Source organism: Poecilia formosa, unplaced genomic scaffold (assembly GCF_000485575.1).
Source record: "Poecilia formosa unplaced genomic scaffold, Poecilia_formosa-5.1.2 Scaffold576, whole genome shotgun sequence".
NCBI classification, from domain to species: Eukaryota; Metazoa; Chordata; class Actinopteri; order Cyprinodontiformes; family Poeciliidae; genus Poecilia; species Poecilia formosa.
In genome coordinates this window covers 1213-21176 of record NW_006800515.1, presented here as the reverse complement: position 1 = coordinate 21176, position 19964 = coordinate 1213, and the positions used below count along the sequence as shown (strand labels likewise).

General features: G+C 38.1%; 1 protein-coding gene and 2 long non-coding RNA genes across 3 annotated transcripts in view; 2 read left to right on the top strand and 1 right to left on the bottom strand.

Moving 5' to 3' along the window:
• LOC107834292 (uncharacterized) overlaps nucleotides 1-1042 on the top strand; it is a 20596-nt gene extending 19554 nt beyond the window's left edge. Inside the window, exon 3 of the long non-coding RNA XR_001660077.1 lies at nucleotides 832-1042. This is a non-coding gene — a long non-coding RNA (uncharacterized LOC107834292). The remainder of the gene's footprint in view (nucleotides 1-831) is intronic.
• Nucleotides 1-15415, bottom strand: part of LOC103129769 (glucose-6-phosphate translocase-like) — a 33307-nt gene extending 17892 nt beyond the window's left edge. Inside the window, exons 1-2 of the mRNA XM_016665372.1 lie at nucleotides 15320-15415; nucleotides 2255-2503 (exon numbers count right to left, since the gene is read on the bottom strand). The gene's annotated coding sequence lies outside the window, so the exon portion shown is untranslated. The remainder of the gene's footprint in view (nucleotides 1-2254; nucleotides 2504-15319) is intronic.
• Nucleotides 10955-19690, top strand: LOC103129768 (uncharacterized). The gene is made up of 3 exons (XR_475115.2): nucleotides 10955-11386; nucleotides 18248-18422; nucleotides 19507-19690. It is a non-coding gene; the product is annotated as an uncharacterized LOC103129768 (long non-coding RNA).
• Nucleotides 19691-19964: the final 274 nt, after the last annotated feature.

Below are 19964 nucleotides of genomic sequence, written 5' to 3'. Positions count from 1 at the left end.
AACAGCAAGAAGGTCTTTCTGCACGGAGTTTCCATGTTCCCACTGTGCATGCGTGGGTTCTCTCCAGGTGCTCTGGCTTCCTCCCACAGTGCAAAAACATGACTGGTAGTTCAATTGCTAACTCTAAATTGTCCTCAGTTGTGAGTGGCTGTGAACGTACACAGTTCACAATCACACAAACTAATGCTTTAGTTGTATATGACTAGATTCATATAAAACTAATCAAATAAATGGATGTAAACTGTTACAACAGTTTTATTGATTCAAATAACAGTTCATCAGTGTAAATCTGTCTTGACTTTGCACTGGCAACATAGCTTTACTTGACTGCTGGTATTTTCAGTTTCTTGGAGCTCCACGACACAAGTGGGGAAGTTTTCAGTCAGATTCAGATCCTCTGTAGGGGTAAAAGGGTGTTTAGAGTATTAGCTTAGCTTGGTGACTAACAGCAAACCAATGGACTGCAGGATGCTTCGTCATCCTCAAGGTAACTGAATGGGTTTTCTCCAGGTGCTCTGGTTTCCCCACCCAAAAAAAATCAAATGATATTTTAAAACAATAGGTTTCGCAAACCTATTGTTTTAAAGGAACAGGAAAGGAAAGACATACATTTAATACAGGTTTGCTAAATTATACCTGTAATTTCAGGACTAATAGCTAATGTGCTAAGCTAGACTAAATTTCCCACTTAATGCTAATTAAAACAAAACATTAGCATTACATATGTATTTGTTTGTCGCAGGTACAATGTCTCCTCTCTTTGTTTTCTTCTCTCATCATGTGTGTTCAACAACATTACACCGCCATTAACTCTGTGTGTTCTCTTCTTAGCTCCAGAAGCCCCGGCTTGGACCTCCACTCCCCAGCCGGTCGAGGCAGATGGCCGCCCATCCTGAGCCTGGTTCTGCTCGAGGTTTCTTCCTGTTAAAAGGGAGTTTTTCCTCCCCACTGTCGCCCAGCGCTTGCTCACGATGGGGGATTGCGTCACAAAATGACTGCAATCAGCTGGTTTCTTTAGATAAATAAATTGAATCACTTCGAACTGCATTGTCTGAGTTTTATGTTTCTTAGTTGGGTTACAAGTCTTGAAATTGACTTGATCTCAAGACACAAATTTAAAGACTATTGTCGAGTTAGTAAAATCACAAAAGGCTCGGGACTTGACTTGGACTTTCACACTGGCGGTTTTGGTTTTAAGGTTGTTATTTTTAGCAACATCAAAACAATGACTTGGCCACACCTATGTTAATAGCAAATTTAAAAAAATCAAGAGTTGCTTGATTTAATCAGATTGTTTAAGCTTTTGGTGATACATTTTGTAACAAGCTTGGTGAACATTTTATGAGACTGGAACAATCAATAGTATCAAACAAAGATAATTTATGAAAAGATAGACTAATTTAATCAGGAATCCATTCATGTGTACAATTGTAAAACCTATATGTATCTCGGGGTTTCTTTTAACAGTTATGTGTTGCAGTCTTCCAGCCAACAGATGGCGCTGAAGGATTATGTTTATTAAAATGGAGATTTCAGATTACAGTTACATATCTTCCAGATTTGTATTCTGGTTGTTTCTTCTTTTTATTTTAGATTAGCTTGGGAGTTTAGGGCATTTCCACAATGCTCTGGTAAATAAATAAATACACAAATAAACAGATAAATAAATAAATAAATGCTTTAATGACTTTTACTTTAGATGGGTTGTTTTGGTACAAATAATTGTGCCAGAGAGGTCTATTATGTTTTGTGAATACCTTCAGTGCTCCAAATATTAATTGATACGAACTGATGGAAATCAAACTGCAGAACATTAATTTATGTATTTTCTAGCTCATGGTTTTCTATACTTTGCATTATTATGTTTTTTTTTCTTTGTAAAGTATTGTGAAGTGTGAATCGAGACAACAAAGGAAGGCCCTCCCACAATATATTTTTTATTTTATTTTAAAGATTTGATGGGATTCTAGCTGATAACTATGTACGTCTCTCGTGTGAAATTAAATATCCTTCACTGTATTAACGTGAATTCTGGTACAGAAGTAAACAGTTATAAACCTGAAATTATCTTCGATTCTTTGCTCTATTGGCTGAATATTTAGATTTTGTTTCCATTTCACATCATTTTTTTTCATCAGAAAGACTAAAGCTCCAAACTCCTCATCAGGATAAGAGAGGAGGGAAGTAATCCATCAGCTGCTATTATGCACATCCAAATGAGCTTCAGAATGGATACAAAAAAAATAATAATCACCTCATCTTGTTCACTCGACTCTTTCCACAAGCAATCCCAGTTTCACAGCAGGAGGCGGCTTGGCTGCTGGTCGAGGATAAGCTCCACATTTCAGTTCATGCATCCGACTCAGTCACTGCTGCTTGACGTTGAGCATGGCCATTGCAAATCTCCGTCCTTCTGTTTTACTTCTCTTTGGGATTTTGGCAGAGGGTTGCTTCCAGTCACAACCCCAACCCTGTGCTCTGGAGTATCAGTGAACAATGCAATCTGGATTTCAGGCGAAAAACAAATGATTAAAATGTCAATTTAAAGAAATAAAAGTGCAAATACGCACAAATAATTCATAAGTTCTACATTACAACCAGCAGAACTGTTGTTCTCGAAAGCATTTCCTCGACTTTCTGACATAAAGCTACAGGGCAGGGACTTAAAAATGGAGAGAGTGCAGCTCATAGCTGCAAAGACGCATAATGAAGGAAAGGATGAAATGTAATAAAAATGTAAATGTTTCTCAGCTGCTTACAGGAAGACATTCTGCATTTGCAGAATGTCCCATGGGATTGTGCTGACTTTGTATTACTCAGTACCCGCAGCAGGACTTGTCTTGGTGTTAGACACTAATGTGTTGAGAGCAAGATAGAGAAAATAACTGGCTGGAAACCAGCTGTATTCATATGACTGAAGGCACACAAGTCCAAGAATAAATTTATTTTGAAAAAGAAAAATCAAAATCTAAGAGATAATAAACAGGAATAAATTTTAAAAATCAGTGTGTCTCTGTAACATGCAGGTGGAAAAAACAACCTCCTCTGCATGCAGGTACACTACATTTTCTTGTCATACCTGCACAATAAAATTCAAAATAATCTCTTATGCAAACGTCAGCAACCAAAATCTCCTCTGTGGTGAAGCATTTAAGCTGCAGCCATCCCCCAGTACGATTATACGATGCACCGAAGGGGCCCGTCAAGAACCAAATCATCGTGCACACACAGAAATGAAATTGTCACATAATTACCATGTGGAGTCGGAGCAAGTGCCCGTAGCACTGATTAAACCAGGCGGCTGGTTTAAATGTCAGGGAACAGCCTGACCTATCACGCTGAGCTGCGTGGATTTGCACAGAAAAGAAACCATCAGGGAGTTTGCTGTGTCGACAGGAACATGTGAGGATGAACGTCACATGAACTCCAGCCCTCATCTAACCATCAAATTAAATTGGAAGCACTTTGAGGAGCATCAAACTTACTCAAGTCCTGGATGTTTGAGTCCAAAGTCATGAGACAAACAATCATGCCAGCTATAAATGCAATAGAAAGTCCGTTTTTGAGCTTTGGCTCAAATCCATTGCATCTTTTTGGAGTGTGGAAGAAAACCAAGCTAGCTTAAAGCTGATATTTGAAATTTGAACATGTACATTTGACTGGGAAAATATAAGGGTTTTTTATGGTTATTGTCATTTCATACACAATATATCAACCAAGACAGATCTTCTGGTTTAATCCAATATGAATTCCTTGTAAAACAGGATATGTCATATTTTCACTGCATCCTGATTGGACAGCTCTTATAGACTTAATCCATGGCATGATTTAAACACATCTTAGAGCTGTACAATGTAACAAAACACAGTCGCCATAACAATATCAACAGGTGCAGCAAAGTAAAATTTCTTTTAAGTCATAGTCGATATTTATAGGATTTTCTTTTAACAACTGAAGTTAACATAATTACTTGCTTGTGCTGTTAAATTGCACTACGTGCCTGGAGAACACATAATACCCTCTAATGCTCATGTTGGACGGTAACTGCAGAGGGGATCATAACGGTAGAATCATGTAAATTGTTGAGTCAAATGATGCAACTGAAGAGAAAATAACAGTGCATGCTGTGAGGCTCGGCTCCATCAGCAGTTTCCAGGAAGCCGCCAGCAATAGAGCGGCGGCATGATGATGATGATGCAAAACAATGGACGACAAACATGTTTCCAGCAGAACGCCGCATGCAGCAGGAGGAAAAATGTCAGGTTGATTTCTGGACCTGCTCTCGTCTTCAATAGCTGAGTCACTCGGGGGGAGCAGCAGGTGGCCGTGACAAAAATAACTTGTTTCTCAACAGCTCATTTAAAAGCAGACGTTCCCTCATATTGGCAGAAATCCTCCGAGGCATCTCTTTCAGGAATTACAATATCCAACATGCACTTCTTTTCCAATTGAATTTGGTCTATCTTCAGTTCATAGTCAGTAAATATTAATGTAACCTAAGTGGAACATGCTGACCGGCCCTATCTGGTGCGTGCGAAGGATGGTAGCTGCCTGTGCTGTCGTAGCATAATGACTGCTCCTCCGTTTTGTTCTTTTTTATCAGCTACCATAGCGTGGTTATGAACTGCTGGCGGCCACAGCAACGCAACGTGTTCTTTTGTGTCCACCAGAGCAGATACTCTAATTACATCTCCCAGAGTTATGGCTCTAAATGAGCAATCGATGGGTGTGTGAGGTAACAATTCCAACAGAGACGAAAAAATAAATATATCTATAGCATGTTTTAAAAAACTCACCACATCAACAACATATTATGGTGACCTTTCTAGTCTTAATGAACTTAATGGGAGGTTGTTGGGGTTTTTTTTGTGATGGACCAACATAAATTGATATATAATTGTAAATTGAAATGAAGATGAGACNATCTGCATGTTTTAAAAAACTCACCACATCAACAACATATTATGGTGACCTTTCTAGTTTTCATCATGAGAAAACTTTAATGAACTTAATGGGAGGTTGTTGTTTTGTTTTTTTTGTGATGGACCAACATAAATTGATATATAATTGTAAATTGAAATGAAGATGAGACATGTTTTCCGATATTAAATGCTGTAAAACAATCTAGAAAGTGTAGTGTTCAGATGCATTCAGTTCCACTTCTGCCTCCTGTATGACACAATGGCCTTTAGATGTCAGCAATTATTAAACAGTGTTCAACCGAGTATAATAATGTCAGTGTAAGTCCAGCTGTTTCTTTGATAGGGACTGGTCAAGCTTAATGGATACAACTTAATACCAAACAATCCTGGATGAAAACCTATCAGAGGCCACAGAAGACTTTGGACTGGAGTTAAAGGTTTAACTTCGACATGCAGACTCTCCATTTAAGCTGACAGATCTTAAGCAATTTGGCCCAGGAGAATGGGTATTGATGTTGTTCTCTGCTAGACATGCTGTTGTAATTGTGCTTTTCAGACTTTAATCTGTAGAAAATGTTGAACACTGTCTGACTTTATCCCTTTGCCTCGCTATTTGCTCTTCTGGTGTTAGTCTGTCACAACACAATCTGAGTAAAACCACTTGGCGTTGGTGACTGATAGGTTTAAGGGACATGAAAACTTGTGCTGTAGGTATTCATTCACCGCTTCACCGCAGCAGCACAACTACTGCTTTTGGGATCAAACCATTTCCTTTTGCTGCTTTGTTGTGAGCAAACATGTCGCACTATACAGCAGTCGGAGAGGAAGGGCTGAAAGACTGTGGGAGAGCTCCGGAGGAATAACTAAGGAGTGACTCTCAGGTAATTACTACCGTTATATATCCAGTCTTCTCCCAAGAGAAAAGTCTTCTTCCTTCAGTTGGCATTATTAAGAACTTGGCTGATTGTCTACATTGAACAAACAGCCACAGACGAATGACGAAGGAAAAAGGAAGATGTTTACGCCTGCATCCGTACTCCACAGAGTAAACGGTGAACATAACTATTTCGACTTTTACCACAAAACCCATTAACTAGAAAAGTTCTAGAAAAAGAAGGAGATTCAACATATAAGTCTAAATACTTGCTAGAGAATGTAAGTCTGTGTGATTTACTTTGGGCCTCTCTTCAATGGTAGCCAAAGTATATGTTTAGTTACATAACTGCTTCTTCTGATAGCTTCACCTTTTATTACTGAACATGATTCATTTTTCTTCTCTTCTTCTAACTCTAATGTTGCTGCATGTAGACCAAATCACAAGCAAACTGTACCTTTCCATCTGGCTGCTTAACGTTAAGCTGCTGAAGAGCTAGTTGTGGGGTTAGCAAGTGGTCTAAGTTATTAAATGGAATCACAAATGTACTGCAGAAATATTTCAATAGTATAAATAAGCTATTAGTGGAGCTTTGGTGAGCGATATGTGTTAGAAGTCCCAAAACGTCTGCCCTTTCTTAGTGTACTCACCTGTCTAGTAAGCACAGAATGAAAATTATGAGCTTATGAAAGCTGTTTTTGTGGGCATCTGTTGATGAGGAGGACATACTCTGTGTTTAGTGAGATTTGTGTTTATGAGCCCAGAGCTGATGCCACAGGTAGCGACAGTAAGCTTAGAAGCCCATGATAAAGGCTCCTTATCCGAAGCCTGTCATTTAGCAAAGTCCACAAGAACAGACTCCATCCAGCGTTGGCATGTAAATGATAGACACCGAAGTGCCTAAAGATCATCAAGATGGACATCTGAGCAGCAGCTAACTTTGCTAATAGAAATCGTAGTTTGGGTTTTATTCATTGAAACCTCAAATTTGAAAAGCCGTCAAAGAAAATCAATTTCACATCAACTTGCTCGAGTCAAAGAAGTATCAGCATTGAATCCAATCATGCAGAAAATCTGTGGGAATCTGCAGCTATCATCATCGGAAAGAGCTGCAGCTTCTTAAAGAGACAGAGACCAATTTCAAGGCGTCAAATTGGAAAAATTTCTTTTAAGTCATGTTTGATATGTACAGCATTTTTAGAACAAATGAAGGTAACATATGATTGTGCTATAAAATGTAACTATGTGCCTGCAAAATGAACAGAGACCCATCCAGAAATAAAAAATAAATAAATAAAAACATCTAATATCAGCTGTTTATTTCATTGATAAGCAGGTAAAAATAAAATCAAATATTTGCGGCCAACAAGTGCTTTCAACCTTGTGAATTTTTTTTTCTTTGAAGTGATGTTTTTTTTTTCTTTTTATGACCAAACACTTATTTTCATACAGACCAAATGATATAACTCCAACAAACTAATTTTGTTTTAGTAGGTTTGCAACCTATAACCCACTAAAACCCGCTTTTGATTGCATAAAATCTACTCTACTCACTGAGCCACAGTCTCTTCCAAGTGAAAAAAAAACACACACACACACACACACACACAAAACAAAAAGAGCAAACTGTCTGAACAGAAGGAAGCGAAGCGCAAGCAACAGAGAAATCCAGTGACCTAAAATACCGAGTAAAGGAATGACCGAAAACAATAACCAGAACACAGAGCTCAGACAAACTGTGAACTTAACATCTGCACCTTGAACCTGAACCTGCTGTCATTCTGCTGTTCACTTTGCAGCACAAAGAGCAGAGAATTGTCCCTGGAATATTAATTAAGCTTGGGAAGGGATTTGTTTGGCAGTTTGGGAAAGCCTCTCTTCCCGACGCTTTGAGCCGGCTGAATTAACACACTTTGTGAGTTGCCCATTGAGACGCACACGGACAAAATGCCCGGCCATTCAGCTTCGGCTTAGGCGTTTTTTTTGTTTCTGTCCGACTTCCCTTTCCTCGCTCTTTCTTCCTCTGCCTTTTACCATCATAGCTTCAGCTTGTGCAAGCTGTTGGCTGGTAACAGAGGTAGCAACAAGGATAATAGGTGGGCAGTAGTTTTCTTCATGCCTTATTTTTACCGAACTAGAAATAACTCGATGCGTGCCGAGCACCCAGTTACCTCATAAGCCCAGTTTTGAACCTGTCTGTATTTTGTTTTTCTCTCCTTCACATGTCGACGGCTTCATCACTTTCGTTGTTCACTGCTAAATTTCATGCTCTTAGATTTCAGACAGACTTTCTGCTGTTAAAAGGGATCACAGTGCGGGGCTGTGCCCTAAATACTGCCTTCACCCGTCTGGGGAGCAGCTTAGACGGGATGTGGAAGTTGTCAAAGTGCTCACAGGATCCCCAGGCGCTTTGGCCTACTTTGCACCTCACAGAGCGACCCAAACAGAAAACGCATCAGAGACGTCAAGAATTACTTGCATATAAAAAGAGAGCAAGACGACAATGTTTTTGCCATTAGTCGCTTCCGCAAGCAGAAAATTTAAACCACTGCTGGAAGTCAGACTTTCTTGTGTTTGTTCGTAGTAGACTGTTTGTTCATTATGAAAAAAGCCGTCATATATGAGAACAACATTCCATAATGTACATTGTGTTGATAAAAAAAAACACACGTTTGTGTCAGAAAGCACAGATTTAAACTTAAAGACAGCGTCACTTTATGCAGTCTGAAAGAATTTCCTCCGTAGTTTCAGTTGTTATATTGCAAAATAAATATGAAAATGCAAAAAAAGCAAACTATTTTTGTTTATTGTATAGGCAAAACCGAGAAAAAGAGAGGTGATGACATGTTTACGTATTTGCACGCCACTGGACGACGGAAACAAGATACATTTTCTTCTTCACTTTTTTCACGAAAGCAGAGAGTCTGTTGTTCTACAAGAATCCTAATTTCCAGCTTGAACACGAGTTAATTAGAACCTGTGAGAAAAACAAAACTATGACATAAACTATGACAGATAATTAATCCTAAACTAATATATTTTTCACACATAATGAAATGAATGCTCATCTTAAGGACAATGTTAGCAGGATGGGACAAAAGTTTCCCAAAGCTAGTTTAGTCTGGGAGGCCCAACATGTCAGACATCATAAATATGTGTACACTGGGGTTAAGTTGGTAAACAATTTTATAAGACAATATAAGAAGAGTTTTAAAACACCTTATGCCCACTCTTGGATTGTAGTTTTTCCAAGTATACAAAATTTTTATTGTAATCTTGTTCATATTTTATATCAATGTTTCTTTTCAGTGGGAGGGTTGCCATTTTCTCAGCTGAACATCTTCCATGTATCCTGGCTAAGTGTTAGCTGAAGCTGATGCCTGTGTCAGTCTGACTGGTTAAGGATGCGTAACTCCCTGGCGTAACTTCAAAACAACATGGAGAATAATTTCAAAAGAGAAATTATTGTGTGCGAAAAAAACTGCTTTTTTCCCTCGCACAGAAGTTGAGCGTTTCAACAAAAGGTTGGTTCAGTGTCTTATCCGAGGACAGGGCCCCACTGTAATCCCACAGTCGAAAGACACAAAATGTCCTGGATACACAGACAGAGACAGTGCTTTGAAAGCCAATGGCTGACGTAAAAGAGGCATGTTCTGAAGGCTGACGACATGTTACAAGCTGGCTGATGAGATCCCATCATCGTAGAGAATAAACGGTCTAAAGGAACATTTTCATTTGTAATACCACGGGGGAAAAAAAAACACTTGACCTAATTATGCCGTGCTGTTCATGGACAGGGCCGCGTCCATGAACTGCTGTTGTTTGTTGCCTTGCAGTGAAAAGGTCGTGGGTTTGAACCCCAGCGATGTTTCTGAATGGACTCCTCACTGGGCATGCTTGTTTCCCCCTGTGACTGATTAAGTCAAGCAATACAATCGGACCTAATCTACTTTTAAACAAGCCACTTTTGAAATGCTGCACTCTTTAAAAAGTAATTATCAGAAAATGTCAACACAGTTTTGTTTTTTGTTTTTTTTTTCTAAGCATGTTTTCAAAGGGCCAACATCTCTCATGACCTCAGTAGGGATAAGCGTGTTGGATAAAGGATGGATGTTTTTGATGGTGAAAGCAAAACCAAACGAACAGGCAGAGCCGAGTTGGTTGAGACCAAAACGGGAGTTTCCTGAGGAAGCAAAATATAAGTTTGGGTTTGGCTCCATTAGCTTGGTTTGTTTTTATTTTCATTTATTTGGCTACAAAGACCAAGTGTCCCCAATTTATGGGTTTCAAATAGGCATTACATGTGATTTCTGGGTTTCACTTGAGCTTTAGATGTAAATAATAAAGATAAAGTATTGTCATGAGAAGTTTTTGAGCTGCACTTGAGTTTTGCCTGGGAATCACATGTAATCTGGGGGTTCCACATGATCACCTGGTAGTTGGGATTACATGTAAACTGTGGGTTTTACATAGGTTACATTCTCAAATTTCCCATGGGTATCAATTGATTATATTGTAAATGTGGATCAAATTCATTTTTTAAATTTCATCACGTGTGATCCCTTGGATCACATAATTAAAATGTGATTTTTGCACATGTGAAACGCATGTGCATTTTGGCGGTGAGAAAACAGTCTAAATGTCAATCTATGACATTTAGACTTTTATCACTTCCTTTTAAGAAACAAAAGTTCAGATCATGACAAGTTACAGCCGTGTAAGACACATGCTAATGTTAATCAGCAGCTTTCACTGTGAAAAACACATTTTTAAATTGTTTTCAAGCGCTTAGACGTCACACGATGCAGAGCCAAAATCTATTATCCTGTAAAGGTTAAGTCAAGTCGGTGGATAGTCTTCAGAGGCTTAGCATTTCCTCTAAATGTCACACTTCTCTAAAAGACGAAATGAAGCAGTTAATGACTAAGAAACAGTGATCTTTCACTGCACAAATCTAATTGTGTCCCCAGTGTTTTCGGTGTTTATCACTGGTACTTTATTCAACATGCACCGACTTTTCAAAACAGAGGCTTCTGTCTATGCTCCGGTGTTCCTCTGATTGTTAGTATGTCTCCTCCTCACTCTGTCAGTTTAAAAACACACATGTACATCTTCATGTAGTGTGTGTGTCTCTCTCTCTCTCTGTTACACAAGCACTTTCGCTGGATTCACACAGACTGGCATTCATAACAGCAGCAAGCCAAAAGGAAGCAGATGATTGGCTTTGAGGGGAGCTGCTGGCAACAATTAACAAGAGGGGAAGAAGAGAGTGAAGAGGAGCGATGGGAGGAGGGTAAAACGGAGGGAGGGAGAGAGTGACTGTGATGCCAAACGAGCTGTCCTCTCTAACGTCTCAGTCTGAGAGCGCCGGAGCACAGAGCGCTGCGTTCCCACCACCTTTTCAGTCATCCGTTCATTCAGGGATGCAGCGTCTGTTGTGAGCGGCACCAACTGCAGCTATACGTGTGTGAAGTGACCCCTAATAAGATCCTCCGTGTGGCAGAGACAGCAGAAGTAGAAGAAGAAGAAGAAGAAGAAGAACAAGGGAGGGGGGGATGTGATTGCTCAGCTGTTTCAGTCTGCAATTAAGGTCGGTAACCGTTATTTTGTCTTTAACTCTTAAAGGGCAGGTGTGCTTTCCACCTGTTTTCATGTGTTTTGTTTAATATCAGAAAGAGTTTGATTAAAATGGAAAAACCTTTGAACTTATAAAATCACGACAAGAGCAGAGGAGACGAAGATTAAAATATGTACGAAGTAGAGATCTTGCTTTCTTTCCTATTAAGTAAAATGGCTGTGATGAGGCTCTGTCTCAATGCAGATCTTCATATTGACTCTGCTTAGTGGATGTGAAATCTCAGTATTTTAATTTTACTTTGACTTTCTTTTATTTATTTATTTATTTACTTATTTATTTTTTTTGCTGCCAGTTTATCAAGTGAAAACTCTTCGTATCTCAAACTACCGACACAAATTAGGGTTCAGCTGAAGTGGGGCATCGTTTAAAGTCTTAAAGAGATCAGCCTGGCAAACAAACCCTTACAGTGGTGAACGCAGAACCAATGAAGTCTAAGCAAATCGTTACACTTTAAAAAAAAAAAAAACTCTGAAAAATTTATTGTGAAAACTTATATAATACCAACTGTTATAGACCATAAAAACATTATACTACTATCGAAAATACATTGAATTACCCATAACTCAAAACACATTAATTTCACGTGATTTTTACAGTTATGAAATTTATAAAACAGAAATTTAATGTAAAAAATCTTCCATAGAAAACCACTTTAATATTGCTAGTAATTAGTTACCCTAAAATTAACTGTGTTAATTGACTGAAGTTACAGATTTTTCTGATGTTTACATTTAAATCTGTGGCGTAAAATCGTAAACCAGACTGCAAAAATCATTTTGACAGAGACAAGAATATTGGTATGATATGATGGTCTAATATAATTTTCCTACATGTTCCATAGAAGTAGACAAGAAGAAAGAAACAGTTCGTATAGAACTGTTCAGTATTGAGCAATAAATATGCTGGATTCACTAATCACAAACACTATATCTCCCAACATTTGAAATTTCTTGGCTTTTGGAAAAACACAAACAGGAAATGTTCACAGATTCGTACTTTAATGATAATAAAAAAAACTATAGGTTTATTTATCCATTCTTTAAAATGTGTTCATCAAATCCCATTAAGTTGTTCCCAGTTTCCACAAACTTTAATTAATTGTATTGAGAATATGTGGCAGAAAAATAGAAATGTTTTACAAATTCTTTTACAAAAAAAATGAAAATATATTCATCCCCCTTTAGTTTGATATCCATAAAAAGACCTTGCTCTGCCAGTTGAAGTCAGAAGTCAAACTAAAAAGTAACAAGTTGAACATCAATGTATGAAAATTCACAGCCAGTCTAGCTTGAGCTATTCTGCATTGATGTCCAACTTGTTAGTCTCTAGATGTGTACAATTATTGGAAGACTTGGAGCTGCTGTGGCAGCGAAATAGGTAAAAACTAAACCACATCACTCTTTTTAACCAATAAATAATAAAAAGTCACCATTTTAACCTTAGATCTAGGAGAAAGCTCTGTACTCAGCTACAGCTTTGTTTCACGGGTCTTTGGGTATCTCTTCCATTTTTCTCTCTGCAATAGTTTGTGTCTAATCTATATGAGAAGCTTCAGCTGAATTAACATTAGCTCAGATGAGTAAGTCATGACCCTTTGAACTACTAATGGTGGTTTTTCTGTTTTTCATATCTGTGTGCCCTGCTGCCTGTTTGATGTACAGTATGAAAAGTGCCTTTAAATCAGATTGCTTGTGGGAGATTTGGAACCCTGTAAAGCTGGTTGAGGTTCTGACGCTGGAAGCAGAGGGGGAACGCTTCATAAGCAGCTCAATAGACAGAGCGGATCCCAGCCAAAGCAGCATCATAAGAGGCAGCATGCTGACTCTTCCTACAGTGCTCTACAATGTTTTCTTCTCATGTTTATGAGGAGAAAGAAATGTATAGTAGGGGTGCACCGATTTATCGGCCAGCCGATTTATCGGTGCCGATTTCCTTAGTTTTGGGAGACTGGTGATCGGCCAATTTTTACACGTGAATCAGATCTTACCCACTGATCCACTGATGTTATCAACCTCGGCAAAGGTCTAAAAATCAACCACTGTGCTTTTCTTTTATCCTGTGCGAGAGGTTTGACTGACAAACCGGCCGATCAGGTCATGTCTGCACATTTACAGTTAACACTAGTCACCCCATTGTTGCCAATTCAGCAACTTTCTTGATATATTGAGCAACATTTCAGACAAAAAAATGGTATCGGCCAAAATCAGAATCAGCAAGTTAGTCTTTTTAAAAGATCGGCGGTCAGCCAGAAAACAGCAATCGGTGCAGCCCTAATGTATAGCAAGGCACCTCCAGTACCATAAGAATTTATCCCCACATAATACTATGAATTTAATGTCAAAATCAAAACATCAGACCCCAGCTAGAAGACATTTAAGAATAGACTCATCTGTGTGTCAGGGCATCTCAAAACTTTGGGAATGCCAATGAACCACAGTGAGAATCATTATCCACAAATGGAGAGAACATGGAACGAGTCACAAAAGAACACAAGACAACATCTAAAGTGCTGCAATCAACACTTACCTCAGTTAATGTCAGTGATTCAGCAACAAAGAAAAAGACTGGGGAACATGGCCTTCACGGGCGAATTTCAAGGCAAAAGCTAAAACTAAACTAGTTTATTAAGTTAATAATTCAATAGACTAACCACTCTAAGAAGTCCTGATGTTTTTCACACTGATATAAAAACAATGATAGTTAGTCATTTTTCATGACAATGCTGTCTGACGTTTATGCCAATTGTACAAAAATTTCAGATGAACTTTGACAGCAATGTTCAGTTTGTGCTTCTGGCACACACTTTCAAAAGAACAAATTGTGTAAGCAGTCCTCAAATGTAAGTCATTTTTCTCAAACCAAGAGCGACCACGTTTGTCACTTTATGTGCAGTATAGTCATTATGAGTTTCCTGAGCTCTCCACAGCTTATGTTTTAACAATCTCTAGACTGCTTGAAAATACCTTGTGGATTTTTACTGCAACTGCAGCATCTGGTTAAAATAATTACCTATATTAGAGTGGCATATTGGTGTAAAAACTCTAATTAGTTCTTTATCTGACTTTGGATCAGAAGATTGAGGGTTCAAGTCCCTTTGTGGTTGCTACTAAGCAATGTTTACATTGCTCTATGCCAAATTCAATAATGTTAGTGAAGTAGGAGATACCTTTGTCTAATTTATAAACTAAGAAGATGTGATCCTTCATTAACACATGATGTCTGACTTTATTCATGCAAGAATAGACACCTCAGGAAGCAGATTTTCAGGTGTGAAAGACTTTCATATTATAAAACATGAGGGATTTCGACTGTCACTTTGGGTTAAACTGTTTTAATAAATGAAATCATCGTCAGTGTATTTACTCAGGCTTTTTTTTTGTCTGATATTGAAATTTGCTTGAATGTATGATCTGAAACACTCAAAAAGAGGTAGAAATTAGCACCTACCTAAAAGTAAAAGTATGAAGTGGCGTGTAAATCGGAGCAACGCACCCACTACAGTGGCGAGTTGACAATTTGAACAGAAAAAAAAGCTGCATTCAGTTTTAACTTCTGTCTAGAGTACAGACTGATGCACATACAGTCCATTTCTGGCGGCTCTAGGCTGTCATAATCTAGCAACAAAAAAAAAATATTTAAATATAATTTTATCGACCGCGACAGCCCATTGGTTGCTTTTATTGACGGACATTGGGCTTACCCAATGAAATCCCTCAATTCTCCTTGGCCCGCCCCTCCCCTCTGAGGTTATAAATAGCGCCATTTCAGCGGATACGAGACGGGATGGGTCAGAAAAACTACGACAACAAATGCTAAAAAGCGCATAAGCCCATCCAGAAAAATGTGTCAAACTAACCGATATGTTAATTATTACACAAACTTTACCTGCTGGAGAAGACTCAGTATCGGAGAAGGAGGGAGAATTCAGGGGACTCATTTTTGTTGGAGGAGGATGATGAGAGAGAGACCAGGGAGGAAGTTTTCAGGTTAGCTGAAAATGTTCACGAAGAAAGAGCGTTTCATGCAGGCAGGGAGGAGGGCAGATGTCTGTGTGTGTGTGTGTGTGTGTGTGTGTGTGTGTGTGTGTGTGTGTGTGTGTGTGAGAGAGAGTGTCCAGGAGGGGGAAGCCACACTAAGCTAGCAGGCACTCAGAAAAACACAGGAATAATGTGAATAATTATGAATTTCAATAGAAAACGTCATAAGTAAGGGAAAACAAACAGAGCAGTCAGAAAACAGCTATTGATACAGTTTAAAAATATTTTATAAATGACAAAACACATCTTTAATAAATGCTATCAGGGGGAGCTGTAGCCAAAATATTTGAATGTTCAATATAGGAAATGATTGCAAGAGTGCTGCAGTTGTGTAGTTAAAGTTTGCTGTTAGTAATTACTTAAAGTGAACATATAGCACTACATCTCTGTTAAGGTGTCCATGCTTTATGTTAAATTAATCCGTATGCATACATAATATGTATGGTAAACTTACTGTTAGTAAATCGGTTTTCATAGAGCAAAGAATAAATCATATATTTTACATAATTTTCTTGTACTGGTGGGGTTTGTAGTCAAAAGAAAAAAATCAGTGGCTGGTGAAATGTCTGAGTGGCTAGCCTATGTTCTGTGGCTATGTGGTTTACTCACTACGGCGGGAGGAAGGGGCCATTTCTGTGTTCTCAAAAGCTCTCCCATTGCCAGTTCTTATGGCAGTAAAGCTCTGTGCACAGATTTATATTTACTGTAGCACCCAATATATAGGGAAGTAACAGTATTTTCCAGCAGCTTCACAGAAACTAATATAATTTTTCAACACGTATCTACTGAGAGCCAATGTACAGCTGTGGTCACATTTATGGGGAGCCCTGAATTATGAATTGAGACTTTAAATGTTTTCTGAGACAAATTCAAATAAACAACCATTAAGAAGAACATCTTATGTTTAAAAAAACCCTAAATCCTAGCTCTTTCTCCAGCAATCCACTACTTTCTAAATTTATTGTTATATATCTAGAGTCCACAAGAGCTATTTTTGCCTGGATGCTGACAATGTGAGGAGACTCAGCAGGGGTTCTCTCAAAACTGCTGTTTTCTGACGTCAGCTTGGGATATAAGAGCCTTTGGACCAAAGGGAACAGAAATAGAAATGCCAGCAGATTTATTCTCTTGCTTAACTAAAATGAGCCTTTCTAAAGGAGCTTGTACTACTTGGAACTTATTGCTCTACTTTTAAAGTTTCACATTCATCCCCAGAGTCCAACAAGACCAGTAAACAAGTCATAATGTATGCAAGTTGAGTGAGATTTTATAATCAGGGTTGGGAAACTCGCAGTAGTGTTAAATAATGAAATCTGCTCTCGCTCTGTGGTTCTGATTTAGTCAATGTTATGCATACACATGCCTCTTGACACGCACTCCGATGGTGCCGTGATGTGGCTCTGATTGTCTGAAGATGGAGGATGAAGACGCTGCACAGTTCTTTCAATCGGTTAAATTGCTCAAGTTCCATCGACATTAACTGTTAAGTTCAAAACATTTAATTTTAAATGTTTATAATAGCATTGACAAAGTCACATGGACTCATTTAGCAAGTCTGAACAAATATTTGGCTTGTTAGCTCAAAATAAAATTCAAACTTTTTAACTAATTTCTAACTTAAGTCAGCTCTGTAATGTTTTTTTTTTTACTGTATGATTTTTTTTTCTTAGAACTCTAAAATTTCCATTCCTTTTTTATAAATTATGTTTGAGTCTGCATGAGAAAGCTTTATGGACATTGTTTTATTCAAGTCAGGAAAATGTCCAATTATACATGTATACGGATGGATGGATGGATGGATGGATGGATGGATGGATGGATGGATGGATGGATGGATGGATGCATTTGAGGCACAATAAAACACCACTTGAAATCATGAGATGCTAGTCCTTATATTGACTTGTTTTTTTCTCACTAAGTTAATTACAGTTATATCTATGTAGTTGAAAGGTGTAGTATTGTGTAAAATCTACTTTTTTTAGCTCTACATTGTGTAATGTTATTCCCTCGGTAGCTATAGAAACATGATGTAAATGTTTTATGAGTAATGCGCACTTTCTAAACTGTCCTCCTATGACTTCTTTTTCTCCTGTCAGGCAGTCTGATGGTTTGACAGTTCAACTTGAAGGTTTGATGCAGCAGGGTTGTTTTTTTTGTTTGTTTGTTTTTTTACACATTACCAAATGTTTAGTGGGATTCTCAGCAGCGCAATAAGACCCTTAATACTTTTACCTCTCATTGTAAACATCCACAATATGTGGAGCAGCAGAACTTCATATTTACAGGACCTTGCATTTTAGCCAAAACGGTCATGTGATGATTATGTATGGATTAGATTGTGTGCAGACGATAGCTCTCCAGGTTAAACTGGATAATCAGTTGAATTTAATTTCATCACTGCCCTGGTTTTAAATACATACACATAAAAATTGACAACATCTGCACAAGCCTTAGAACACTGTTTTTAATTAATTAAAACCGATCAGTGTGGAATCCTTTGGGTGAGCTATGAACCCGGGTAAGCCCAGTCAGTCAATGCTGAGCGATCAGATAAAATTCTTTCTTTACTTTCAAACCCATTTTTATCCTGAAAGAAAAAAAACAAAACATTTGTGTTGCTGTAACATTTTTTATGTGATTTATTCTATTGTTCCGAGTTCTGTGGCCATGTCTGCCCCTTCCACCTAACCCCATGCCAGCTTTGACAATGCCTGCCTTTGTTTCTGCAGTGAGAAGCAGCATTCTTTCATTGGGATGACCTCCTCTGTTTCTACAGGGGCAGGCACCGAGGACGCGACCCTGGGACCCGATGGCTGAATAGCCCCCACTGGAAGTCTCCAAAGAGGAATTGAGAGATTGCTCTGTTTATGTGTTTACTACTGTATGGCACAACACTGTAGTCGAAAATGTCCTCGCACCCTGAAGGGATTAGCCTCAGTGGATCCTCGTTCGTAAGTATCCGTCTTTTATGTCTACCTGTTTTAATTGTGATATTCATTGATAACGGTATGTGTTGCGTATCTCAAGTTAACAAAGCACATAAAAAATTGGAGCATTGTAAGGCTCAAAATATTTTCAATATTTTCACTCAACTAACTGGTATCTGGAACTTTGCGTTATTTCTTTGTCAAGTTAATTGCTGCTTTGACATCAACTTCTAGGTTAGTCTGGATTTCTGTTCAGTTACAGTTTATGAAAAACAGGTTTTGGGATTTATCTGACTGACATCTAGGTGTGCTGTTAAACAACAAAAGGATGTTCTTTCCCATTGTCTCCGTTCCAATCAGCCTGCTTTCACTTGGGATAAAACAGAAAGCTTGGAGCTCCGTCTGACCTAGATTTCTGCTTTGCTTCTTCAAAAAAATCGCTCCTTCCCTGTAGTTTATTCCTTGTAGCTAAAAGATGTTGGTGGCCTTCAGAATTTGATTCACAATGTTGCCCTTTAAAGTGACCCCATCACACTCCTAGAACTATGAAGGAAGTACTTCACATTACAGCATGGTAATCTGGATACATAAAGAATGAATAATGTTAAATCGTATCATCGATGTAATGTAACAGGTAATTTTTGGGAGTAATGAAATGAAAGGTAATCCACACATTTACAGTCTATGATTGTAACTGAAAAAAAAACAAAACAAAAAAAAACAGACCAAAACATCAGGTTACAGTACAGACGGGTTCTGTTTAAAGGTTTTAAATCTTTATTGTTGTGTCCCCAGAAGATAATTGTCTTGGTGTCTTCATTTAGTATGAATCCAGATTAGTAGGTCCCAGAGGTTGAAGGTAATGGCTTCCCTGAGAGAACAAAAGAACAAAGTGGACTTTAACCTTCTTCAGTTAAAATTATAGTTTAGTTGCCTGTGACTTTTTAAGAACTCCTGCCAAAAATCTAGAAATTTCTGATGAGTTTCTAACAGTATCTCTTCAGAAAGAAAACAAGCCAAATTTGGCTTAGTAAATAAACAGAGAACAACAGTAAAATAAGTAAAAATATATATATTTATATATGTATATACTTCTTATTCCTTGCAGACCATGAGATGAATCAGGGTGACCCTGGAGATGCCGAAGAGACGAGACATTGTTGCCATTGTACTGATTGTGTTGCCTTGGATGCTGCTCATCAGTGTTTGGCACCAAAGCAACATCACATCTGTCCTAACTGCCCAAAAAGGTAAAAAAAAAACAAAACAACAACAACAAAAAAACAAAATGGGTTGGGAAGAAATGTTTGCATTTTCTAATCTTTCAGGATGCTGACTCATCTGTGTCAGATATAATATCAGATGAAAAGTAAAACATATTGGGTAATTTTGAAAATATGATATATAAAGATACAAACAGTAAGAATTTTGAGGCCAATTTAAAAAATTTGGTTTTCTACAACTCCAACATTCCTCCATCCATTAATTCATTATCCTACAACACGCTTATCCCTTGTGGGATAGCGAATGGTGCTGGTCCCCATCTCCAGCAGTCAAAGGAAAAGA